We start from the raw sequence: 11,483 nt of genomic DNA, 5'->3' as shown, positions 1-11,483 counted from the left end.
TTGCGCCCCCCACCCCTTGTGTGTGTGTGTGTGTGTGTGTGGGGGGGGGGGGGGGGGGGCGCAACTTCCAACAGGAGTCATTTGGGGGGGCCCTTGGGAAAAAAGGTTGGGAACCCCTGGCCTAGGGGATTGGGATGTTTATTGACTTTAGACTTAACACATGTATGGCTCTGCCGCTCAGCCCTGCTGCTTGCTTCTGTCTGCGTTCTTTCGCACCTGCCTGTAATCTGAGAAGGTCCCGCCTCTCTGGCTGGCTCCCGCCCGGAAAGCCTTCAGTGTTGATTGACACTTCGGTAATAGCCTATCAGAGAGAGCTGTGGGCGGGACATTGCTCGTGTGCACAGAGTGGTGACTGCAGCCAGAGAAACGGCCGCATCAGAGCCAAAGTGTTATCGGCAATTTGATAAAAAAAGGCCGATACCGATAATCGGTCAAATGCGGAATATCGGCCCCGATAATCGGTCGACCCCTAAATTCAGACATCTATTTACACAGAGAGGGAACAAGCTGCAAGGAACTCGTAGAGAAACCTGTTTAAATCTGATGTTTTATCCTAGGCTTTATCAAAATTCATTGTCAGCACGTGATGCCATTTATAATGTAACAACAGGAGTGAAGGGTCCCTGAATGCATCACCATCATGCATGTAAAACCTTTCACAGTGGCGAGTGAGGAAAGCAGAAAGAGAAAGAGATGCAATACATTATGATGTGTCCTCAGCGACATGTGCGTTCAAATCTCACAAACCAACAACTTTCTTACACATTTCTCTAAATGAATACTTACCTGAGTTATCAGAGCGAAACAGAGTTAATGCACAAATTCATGTTTTCCACGACATCATAAGCAGGAGGTTAAAGAGTGAGATTCAGAGGAGAAGCAGCGGAGAGGAGGATAATATTACCATTCTGAATGGCCTCGTCTTTCCAGCCGGGGGAGCCATTTTCTGCTGGCTCTAAAATAGATGGGAGAGGAACTTTTTAAAGAAAGAGCTCCGTGTTTCCAGAGAGCAGCCTCCTCTGCTTTTCACGCCACACACTGTGGAGGCAAGCGGGTGCGACCGAGCGGCAGCAGGAGCTCTTCTTCAGGAGAAGCCGCTTCGGAAAGGATGCAGGTAGAGAACACTGATGTTCCAAAACTCATGAAGAAACATCGTCAGCAATTTGACAACACTTCTGGCTTTTGTGAAATTTGATTTTTGTTTCATTTTCTTTTTTCATAATTTCCCTTTTTTTGCCAATTTTTATTTTGGTCAACTTTTTTATAGTCAAATTTATGTTTTTTGTCAATTTTTGTTTATTTATTTGTTTTTTGCTCAACTTTTTTTTGGGTTACATTTTTTTGTTATTCTTTTTCTTTTTATCGACAACGATTTCTTAACTTTTATTTTGGTCATCTTATTAATAGTCAACTTTTCTTTTTTTAACTGCCTTTTTTTGTGAACTTCGTTTCTTTGTAAACTTTCCTTTTTGTTTTATTTTTTTTGTCTTCAACAATTTCGTTTTTCATAATTTCGCTTTTTCCCCTCAATTTTTAGTTTTTTGTCAATTGTTTGTTTATTGCAACTTTTTTCTTGAGTCAACTTCTATTTTGCTCAACTTTTCTTGTCATTCTTTTTTTTTTTTTTTATCGACAACGATTTCTTAACCTTTATTTTAGTCAACTTTCATTTTTGTAAACTTTTTTTTTGGTCAACTTATTTACAGTCAACTTTTATTTTATTTTCAACACATTTTTAGTGAACTTCAATTTTTACCTTTTTTTGGGTCAACTTTTTTTGTCAACTTCATTTTTTGTTAATTTTTTTCTTTTTATCGTCAACAATTTCTTATTTCCTTTTTTTGTCATCAACTGTTACTTGTTTTGTTGCCAAATGTTCTTTTTTTGTCTGCAACTATTTTTTTTAGTGTCCCCTGGTCTCCAGCTGTGTGCGTCACTCTTTAGTGTCCCCTGGTCTCCAGCTGTGTGCGTCACTCTTTAGTGTCCCCTGGTCTCCCAGCTGTGTGCGTCACTCTTTAGTGTCCCCTGGTCTCCCAGCTGTGTGCGTCACTCTTTAGTGTCCCCTGGTCTCCCAGCTGTGTGCGTCACTCTTTAGTGTCCCCTGGTCTCCCAGCTGTGTACGTCACTCTTTAGTGTCCCCTGGTCTCCCAGCTGTGTGTGTCTCTCTTTACTGTCCCCTGGTCTCCCAGCTGTGTGCGTCACTCTTTAGTGTCCCCTGGTCTCCCAGCTGTGTGCGTCACTCTTTAGTGTCCCCTGGTCTCCCAGCTGTGTGCGTCACTCTTTAGTGTCCCCTGGTCTCCCAGCTGTGTACGTCACTCTTTAGTGTCCCCTGGTCTCCCAGCTGTGTGTGTCTCTCTTTACTGTCCCCTGGTCTCCCAGCTGTGTGCGTCACTCTTTAGTGTCCCCTGGTCTCCCAGCTGTGTAGGTCACTCTTTAGTGTCCCCTGGTCTCCCAGCTGTGTGCGTCACTCTTTAGTGTCCCCTGGTCTCCCAGCTGTGTGCGTCACTCTTTAGTGTCCCCTGGTCTCCCAGCTGTGTGCTTCACTCTTTAATGTCCCTTGGTTTCCCAGCTGTGTGCGTCACTCTTTAGTGTCCCCTGGTCTCCCAGCTGTGTGTGTCTCTCTTTACTGTCCCCTGGTCTCCCAGCTGTGTGCGTCACTCTTTAGTGTCCCCTGGTCTCCCAGCTGTGTGCGTCACTCTTTAGTGTCCCCTGGTCTCCCAGCTGTGTGCGTCACTCTTTAGTGTCCCCTGGTCTCCCAGCTGTGTGCGTCACTCTTTAGTGTCCCCTGGTCTCCCAGCTGTGTGCGTCACTCTTTAGTGTCCCCTGGTCTCCCAGCTGTGTACGTCACTCTTTAGTGTCCCCTGGTCTCCCAGCTGTGTGCGTCACTCTTTAGTGTCCCCTGGTCTCCCAGCTGTGTGCGTCACTCTTTAGTGTCCCCTGGTCTCCCAGCTGTGTGCTTCACTCTTTAATGTCCCTTGGTTTCCCAGCTGTGTGCGTCACTCTTTAGTGTCCCCTGGTCTCCCAGCTGTGTGTGTCTCTCTTTACTGTCCCCTGGTCTCCCAGCTGTGTGCGTCACTCTTTAGTGTCCCCTGGTCTCCCAGCTGTGTGCGTCACTCTTTAGTGTCCCCTGGTCTCCCAGCTGTGTGCGTCACTCTTTAGTGTCCCCTGGTCTCCCAGCTGTGTGCGTCACTCTTTAGTGTCCCCTGGTCTCCAGCTGTGTGCGTCACTCTTTAGTGTCCCCTGGTCTCCCAGCTGTGTGCGACACTCTTTAGTGTCCCTTGGTTTCCCAGCTGTGTGCGTCACTCTTTAGTGTCCCCTGGTCTCCCAGCTGTGTGTGTCTCTCTTTACTGTCCCCTGGTCTCCCAGCTGTGTGTGTCTCTCTTTAGTGTCCCCTGGTCTCCCAGCTGTGTGCGTCACTCTTTAGTGTCCCCTGGTCTCCCAGCTGTGTGCGTCACTCTTTAGTGTCCCCTGGTCTCCCAGCTGTGTAGGTCACTCTTTAGTGTCCCCTGGTCTCCCAGCTGTGTGCGTCACTCTTTAGTGTCCCCTGGTCTCCCAGCTGTGTGCGTCACTCTTTAGTGTCCCCTGGTCTCCCAGCTGTGTGCTTCACTCTTTAATGTCCCTTGGTTTCCCAGCTGTGTGCGTCACTCTTTAGTGTCCCCTGGTCTCCCAGCTGTGTGTGTCACTCTTTACTGTCCCCTGGTCTCCCAGCTGTGTGCGTCACTCTTTAGTGTCCCCTGGTCTCCCAGCTGTGTGCGTCACTCTTTAGTGTCCCCTGGTCTCCCAGCTGTGTGCTTCACTCTTTAATGTCCCTTGGTTTCCCAGCTGTGTGCGTCACTCTTTAGTGTCCCCTGGTCTCCCAGCTGTGTGCGTCAATCTTTAGTGTCCCCTGGTCTCCAGCTGTGTGCGTCACTCTTTAGTGTCCCCTGGTCTCCCAGCTGTGTGCGTCACTCTTTAGTGTCCCCTGGTCTCCCAGCTGTGTGCGTCACTCTTTAGTGTCCCCTGGTCTCCCAGCTGTGTGCGACACTCTTTAGTGTCCCCTGGTCTCCCAGCTGTGTGTGTCTCTCTTTAGTGTCCCCTGGTCTCCCAGCTGTGTGCGTCACTCTTTAGTGTCCCCTGGTCTCCCAGCTGTGTGCGTCACTCTTTAGTGTCCCCTGGTCTCCCAGCTGTGTGCGTCACTCTTTAGTGTCCCCTGGTCTCCCAGCTGTGTGCGTCACTCTTTAGTGTCCCCTGGTCTCCCAGCTGTGTGCGTCACTCTTTAGTGTCCCCTGGTCTCCCAGCTGTGTGCGTCACTCTTTAGTGTCCCCTGGTCTCCCAGCTGTGTGCGTCACTCTTTAGTGTCCCCTGGTCTCCCAGCTGTGTGCGTCACTCTTTAGTGTCCCCTGGTCTCCAAGCTGTGTGCGTCACTCTTTAGTGTCCCCTGGTCTCCCAGCATGTGTCCTCAAGCTGCTGGATGTCCTCTAAACGCTGCACGTGTTGTCAAGCTGCTGGAGATGTTTCTTCATGTGGAACCTTTGTGTTTTTATATCCGCTTCCTTTCTGGAGCTGCAGTTTCTCCCGATGGAGAGTTTTGGGATGTTGTAGCACGTTAGCACCCGTTAGCCTCCGTAACAAACACATCAAACCAGAGGCTGGAATACAGACGGTTCAGGGAAGGTCATCACTGTGTGTGTGTGTGTGTGTGTGTGTGTGTGTGTGTTCATGTGAGCTGTGTGTGTGTGTGTTCATGTGAACTGTGTGTGTGTGTGTGTGTGTGTGTGTGTGTTCATGTGAACTGTGTGTGTGTTGATGTGTGTGTGTGTGTTCATGTGACCTGTGTGTGTGTGTGTGTATGTGTTCATGTGAGCTGTGTGTGTGTGTTTCATGTGAGCTGTGTGTGTGTGTGTGTTCATGTGAACTGTGTGTGTGTGTTCATGTGAGCTGTGTGTGTGTGTGTGTGTTCATGTGAACTGTGTGTGTGTGTTCATGTGACCTGTGTGTGTGTGTGTGTGTGTTCATGTGATATGTGTGTGTGTTCATGTGAGCTGTGTGTGTGTGTGTGTGTGTGTGTTCATGTGAGCTGTGTGTGTGTGTGTGTGTTCATGTGAGCTGTGTGTGTGTGTGTGTTCATGTGAGCTGTGTGTGTGTGTGTTCACGTGAGCTGTGTGTGTGTGTTCACGTGTGTGTGTTCGTGTGTGTGTGTGTTCATGTGAGCTGTGTGTTCATGTGAGCTGTGTGTGTTCATGTGAGCTGTGTGTGTGTGTTCACGTGAGCTGTGTGTGTGTGTGTTCACGTGTGTGTGTGTGTGTGTGTGTTCATGTGAGCTGTGTGTTCATGTGAGCTGTGTGTGTGTGTGTGTGTTCATGTGAGCTGTGTGTGTGTGTGTGTGTGTGTGTGTGTGTGTGTGTGTGGTGTGTGTGTGTGTACCAGTTAGTTCAGGTCAAGTCCTCTTCGTGGGCTAATCTCGTTCAGAGTCTCGACGCAGAGCAAACTGTTAATCAGAGACTTTAGTTCCCTGTCTGAGCGCCCGGCGCTTTTATTGATCGCTCCGATAAGTGGGGACTTTTCTAATTCCTCTCAGGTTATATTAAATAAAGATATTAATATAAACATACAACAAATTAAGTAAAGTGTCCACTTATAATAAATATTTATATTAGTTAAGGTAAGAATGTGCAATAAAAAGATCCAAAAATAATTAAAATACAAATGTAATAATAATATAAATATAGTCAAAATGTTAATATAAACACAAGGGAAAAATTAAGTAAAGTTTCCAATACAAATAAATAAAATCAGGTAAAAATATGTATATAATATAAGAAGTAATAACGTACAATAAAAAGATTAAAAAGTACAAATGTCCAATAATAATAATATTAAATAACATAATACATTTGAGTTTGCCATACAAATGTTAAATAAATAAAAATACAGAGATTTAAACAAACGGATAAATAAAAGTGTCTAATAATAAATAAAATAAATATACCTACATAAAAAGTTAAATTGAAAATACAATTGAATTGAATACAAATATATGTTCAAGCATGAATACCATTGTGCACATTTTACTACAATAAATGGTAAATGGACTGTACTTATAAAGCGCGTTATCCAGTCTCTAAGACCCCTCAAAGCGCTTTACGTACATGTCGTTCACCCGTTCACACAGAGCACCACTCTAGGCAGAATAACAAAAAGAAGTGGTTCGCTGCCGATTACTATTGAATTGTGTTACTCCAGTCAGATGGAAATATAATGCTTTGTTTATTCATGTTATGTTAAGCTGCTGTTGTTCATTGCATTAATACTAGACTAGTTCGTCTTAAGGCTAGAATTCTGCACTCAGACACATTTTTATTTTATTATTTGTGACTGAATGTGAACGTGTGAAGCTAGTCAAGCTACCTCTTTCCAGTAGAGTTATCTTTGTTTTGTTCCTGCACTATCTCACTCAATTTGTTTACATGGTTATTTTGTGGTGGACCATCGATAAGCTTTATTTAGTTCCGATCCAATGCAACTGAACTGATCCAAAGCTGCTGTGAACAAAAGAAGCTATATCCATGTTGGATAGAATGGATCGTTGGGTACTATCATTTAAATAAAAAAATAACTTTAACGGACAACTTGAATGCTTTTTTCTCTCTTAAAGGCGGGGTAGGTAAGTTTCAGAAACCGGCTCGAGATACACTTTTTGTTATATTCCATGGAATGCTCTTAACATCCGATAGCAATGAATATCTGAAGTGCTTCGACAACAAATCCATAAAAAAATGTCATCTGTAGAAGCCGTAATACTGTAAAAAGTACGGCTAAACGGATTGGATGGCCTACCTGCCTGTCAGCCTTCCATCGGGGCACACACTTATCTCGTGCCCTCATTGGTCATGTGCGCGTTCGTGTGTGTTGGGGGAGGGGCTCTGTGAGGAAGTGGCAGATTTTCTCCGGTTGTGTATTTTCAAATTCTAGAGATCTCGAGCCGGTTTCTCAAACTTACCTACCCCACCTTTAATGCATTGCATAAAGATCGGATCGGGAAAAATCGGTATCGGCAGATTGTCAAAATAAATTGATCGGAATCGGAAGCAAAAAAAGGTGATCGGGACATCCCTAAGATGTAGTCTACATTTCATAGGAGGTGTAAAACCTGAACATTTTAAATCACATTGGAACGAAATGCTTAAATAATCTGTAGTTGTATTTGTATTGTTGATTTAATGTGTGAACGAGGCGATACAGAGAAGCTATCATTATTAGGCTGTAATGTGTTATGTACTGTTGGAGTGGCAAGCAGGCGCATTGTTTTTGGATATGTGTGGAGAGAGGTGGTCTGAAAAAGAGAAACACATTTCTCTAAATGAATACTTACCTGAGTTATCAGAGCGAAACAGAGTTAATGCACAATTCATGTTTTCCACGACATCATAAGCAGGAGGTTAAAGAGTGAGATTCAGAGGAGAAGCAGCGGAGAGGAGGATAATATTACCATTCTGAATGGCCTCGTCTTTCCAGCCGGGGGAGCCATTTTCTGCTGGCTCTAAAATAGATGGGAGAGGAACTTTTTAAAGAAAGAGCTCCGTGTTTCCAGAGAGCAGCCTCCTCTGCTTTTCACGCCACACACTGTGGAGGCAAGCGGGTGCGACCGAGCGGCAGCAGGAGCTCTTCTTCAGGAGAAGCCGCTTCGGAAAGGATGCAGGTAGAGAACACTGATGTTCCAAAACTCATGAAGAAACATCGTCAGCAACTTGACAACACCCCTGCTTTCCCTATACTTCTTTTTAGGTAAACTTTTGTTTGTGAACCTTTTTTTCTATTTTGGTAAAAAAGAAAATGTTCAACTTTTTGGTTTTAGTCAACTTTGATTTTGGTCCAATTTTTTTTTTGTCAACTTTTATTTTGGTCCAATTTTTTTGTGCGTCACTCTTTACTGTCCCCTGGTCTCCCAGCTGTGTGCGTCACTCTTTAGTGTCCCCTGGTCTCCCAGCTGTGTGCGTCACTCTTTAGTGTCCCCTGGTCTCCCAGCTGTGTGCGTCACTCTTTAGTGTCCCCTGGTCTCCCAGCTGTGTGCGTCACTCTTTAGTGTCCCCTGGTCTCCCAGCTGTGTGCGTCACTCTTTAGTGTCCCCTGGTCTCCCAGCTGTGTGCGTCACTCTTTAGTGTCCCCTGGTCTCCCAGCTGTGTGCCTCACTCTTTAGTGTCCCCTGGTCTCCCAGCTGTGTGCGTCACTCTTTAGTGTCCCCTGGTCTCCCAGCTGTGTGCGTCACTTTTTAATGTTCCCTGGTCTCCTAGCTGTGTGCGTCACTCTTTAGTGTCCCCTGGTCTCCCAGCTGTGTGCGTCACTTTTTAATGTCCCCTGGTCTCCCAGCTGTGTGCGTCACTCTTTAGTGTCCCCTGGTCTCCCAGCTGTGTGCATCACTCTTTAGTGTCCCCTGGTCTCCCAGCTGTGTGCGTCACTCTTTAGTGTCCCCTGGTCTCCCAGCTGTGTGCGTCACTTTTTAATGTCCCCTGGTCTCCCAGCTGTGTGCGTCACTCTTTAGTGTCCCCTGGTCTCCCAGCTGTGTGCGTCACTCTTTAGTGTCCCCTGGTCTCCAGCTGTGTGCGTCACTCTTTAGTGTCCCCTGGTCTCCCAGCTGTGTGCGTCACTCTTTAGTGTCCCCTGGTCTCCCAGCTGTGTGCCTCACTCTTTAGTGTCCCCTGGTCTCCCAGCTGTGTGCGTCACTCTTTAGTGTCCCCTGGTCTCCCAGCTGTGTGCGTCACTTTTTAATGTCCCCTGGTCTCCTAGCTGTGTGCGTCACTCTTTAGTGTCCCCTGGTCTCCTAGCTGTGTGCGTCACTCTTTAGTGTCCCCTGGTCTCCCAGCTGTGTGCGTCACTTTTGAATGTCCCCTGGCCTCCCAGCTGTGTGCGTCACTCTTTAGTGTCCCCTGGTCTCCAGCTGTGTGCGTCACTCTTTAGTGTCCCCTGGTCTCCTAGCTGTGTGCGTCACTCTTTAGTGTCCCCTGGTCTCCCAGCTGTGTGTTTCACTCTTTAGTGTCCCCTGGTCTCCCAGCTGTGTGCCTCACTCTTTAGTGTCCCCTGGTCTCCCAGCTGTGTGCGTCACTCTTTAGTGTCCCCTGGTCTCCCAGCTGTGTGCGTCACTCTTTAGTGTCCCCTGGTCTCCCAGCTGTGTGCGTCACTCTTTAGTGTCCCCTGGTCTCCCAGCTGTGTGCCTCACTCTTTAGTGTCCCCTGGTCTCCCAGCTGTGTGCGTCACTCTTTAGTGTCCCCTGGTCTCCCAGCTGTGTGCGTCACTTTTTAATGTCCCCTGGTCTCCCAGCTGTGTGCGTCACTCTTTAGTGTCCCCTGGTCTCCCAGCTGTGTGCGTCACTCTTTAGTGTCCCCTGGTCTCCCAGCTGTGTGCGTCACTCTTTAGTGTCGCCTGGTCTCCCAGCTGTGTGTGTCACTTTTGAATGTCCCCTGGCCTCCCAGCTGTGTGCGTCACTCTTTAGTGTCCCCTGGTCTCCAGCTGTGTGCGTCACTCTTTAGTGTCGCCTGGTCTCCCAGCTGTGTGTGTGCGTCACTCTTTAGTGTCCCCTGGTCTCCAGCTGTGTGCGTCACTCTTTAGTGTCCCCTGGTCTCCCAGCTGTGTGCGTCACTCTTTAGTGTCCCCTGGTCTCCCAGCTGTGTGCGTCACTCTTTAGTGTCCCCTGGTCTCCCAGCTGTGTGCCTCACTCTTTAGTGTCCCCTGGTCTCCCAGCTGTGTGCGTCACTCTTTAGTGTCCCCTGGTCTCCCAGCTGTGTGCGTCACTTTTTAATGTCCCCTGGTCTCCCAGCTGTGTGCGTCACTCTTTAGTGTCCCCTGGTCTCCCAGCTGTGTGCGTCACTCTTTAGTGTCCCCTGGTCTCCCAGCTGTGTGCGTCACTCTTTAGTGTCGCCTGGTCTCCCAGCTGTGTGTGTCACTTTTGAATGTCCCCTGGCCTCCCAGCTGTGTGCGTCACTCTTTAGTGTCCCCTGGTCTCCAGCTGTGTGCGTCACTCTTTAGTGTCGCCTGGTCTCCCAGCTGTGTGTGTGCGTCACTCTTTAGTGTCCCCTGGTCTCCAGCTGTGTGCGTCACTCTTTAGTGTCCCCTGGTCTCCCAGCTGTGTGCGTCACTCTTTAGTGTCCCCTGGTCTCCCAGCTGTGTGCGTCACTCTTTAGTGTCCCCTGGTCTCCCAGCTGTGTGCCTCACTCTTTAGTGTCCCCTGGTCTCCCAGCTGTGTGCGTCACTCTTTAGTGTCCCCTGGTCTCCCAGCATGTGTCCTCAAGCTGCTGAATGTCCTCTAAACGCTGCACGTGTTGTCAAGCTGCTGGAGATGTTTCTTCATGTGGAACCTTTGTGTTTTTATATCTGCTTCCTTTCTGGAGCTGCAGTTTCTCCCGATGGAGAGTTTTGGGATGTTGTAGCACGTTAGCACCCGTTAGCCTCCGTAACAAACACATCAAACCAGAGGCTGGAATACAGACGGTTCAGGGAAGGTCATCACTGTGTGTGTGTGTGTGTGTGTGTGTGTGTGTGTGTGTGTGTGTGTGTGTGTGTTTTCCCCCCTGTGTTCTACCTACCTCTGTCACGCTGCATTTTCTATCTGTTAATTATCATTCTAGCGAACCTTTGCACGTCCCCTATATTTCGAGAGCAGTGATGGTAAAGTCCATAAGGGACTCAGGATCCCGAAGGTCACCGGTTCAAGTCCCGGAAAGACCTCTCTTATCTTTTGAGCAGAGCGCTGTCTCCTAGCAACAGCAACATTTTGCATATTTCCCAGTTTTATAAAAGTCTTAATTGCATTTTCTCATAGTCTTCATTTGTGTTTCTCGTCTAAGACACAATCAATCATGGTACATTCCCAGTGTGTGCAACGCTGCTGTGTCCTACTCTCATTCTACACCTGACACGTTTGCATTTGGGTTTTAGTGTCTAGTAAAGATGTAGTTGTTGTTTCAGAAACATTTCTAGTTTGACGACGGACATCATTCAGGAGAAACATTTTGTGTTCATTGCATAAAAAGTCGAATTGGGATTCGGAAGATCGGTTATATCACAAGGGACACTATACATTTTATTTTCTTATATGTCTGTCTGGGGGGATGTGTGTGTGTGTGTGTGTGTGTGTGTGTGTGTGTGTGTGTCTCACCTGACATACTGGAGGGTTCAGGGCGTCATCCTCAGAGCCTCCTCAGACCTACCTACCTGCTGAACGACAGACAAACACATCCATTAATATGATATCTTTCCTATGTATATACTTTCACGTTCTGATTGTGTTTTAATCCATTTTATATGTGTATATTTGGCGTATTCCTGCAACTCCGCACACAACTATTTCTAGTGCACTATTTTATGTGTTTTTCTTTATGTTTAGCTGCATCTTTAGAGTAGAATGTGCTTTACTATTCTGCTCATGAAAATAGAGCCTTAACATCTTTTATATCTTAAGCGGTTCCTTTATGAAAAACACATGAACATTTAGTCTAAAGGAGAACCTAATC

At 47.0% G+C, this 11,483-nt stretch overlaps 1 long non-coding RNA gene across 1 annotated transcript; it reads right to left on the bottom strand.

Annotated features, from left to right (window-relative positions):
• Positions 1 to 653: 653 nt before the first annotated feature.
• LOC117441929 (uncharacterized) lies at positions 654 to 11,192 on the bottom strand. The gene is made up of 3 exons (XR_004551467.2): positions 11,129 to 11,192; positions 7,469 to 7,519; positions 654 to 955 (listed from the first exon to the last, which is right to left on the bottom strand). It is a non-coding gene; the product is annotated as an uncharacterized lncRNA (long non-coding RNA).
• Between the last annotated feature and the right edge of the window lie 291 nt (positions 11,193 to 11,483).

This window comes from Pseudochaenichthys georgianus, unplaced genomic scaffold (genome assembly GCF_902827115.2).
Source record: "Pseudochaenichthys georgianus unplaced genomic scaffold, fPseGeo1.2 scaffold_2175_arrow_ctg1, whole genome shotgun sequence".
Taxonomy (NCBI): Eukaryota; Metazoa; Chordata; class Actinopteri; order Perciformes; family Channichthyidae; genus Pseudochaenichthys; species Pseudochaenichthys georgianus.
Note: the sequence above shows the minus strand (reverse complement) of the source record. Positions and strands in the feature narration are given on the sequence as shown.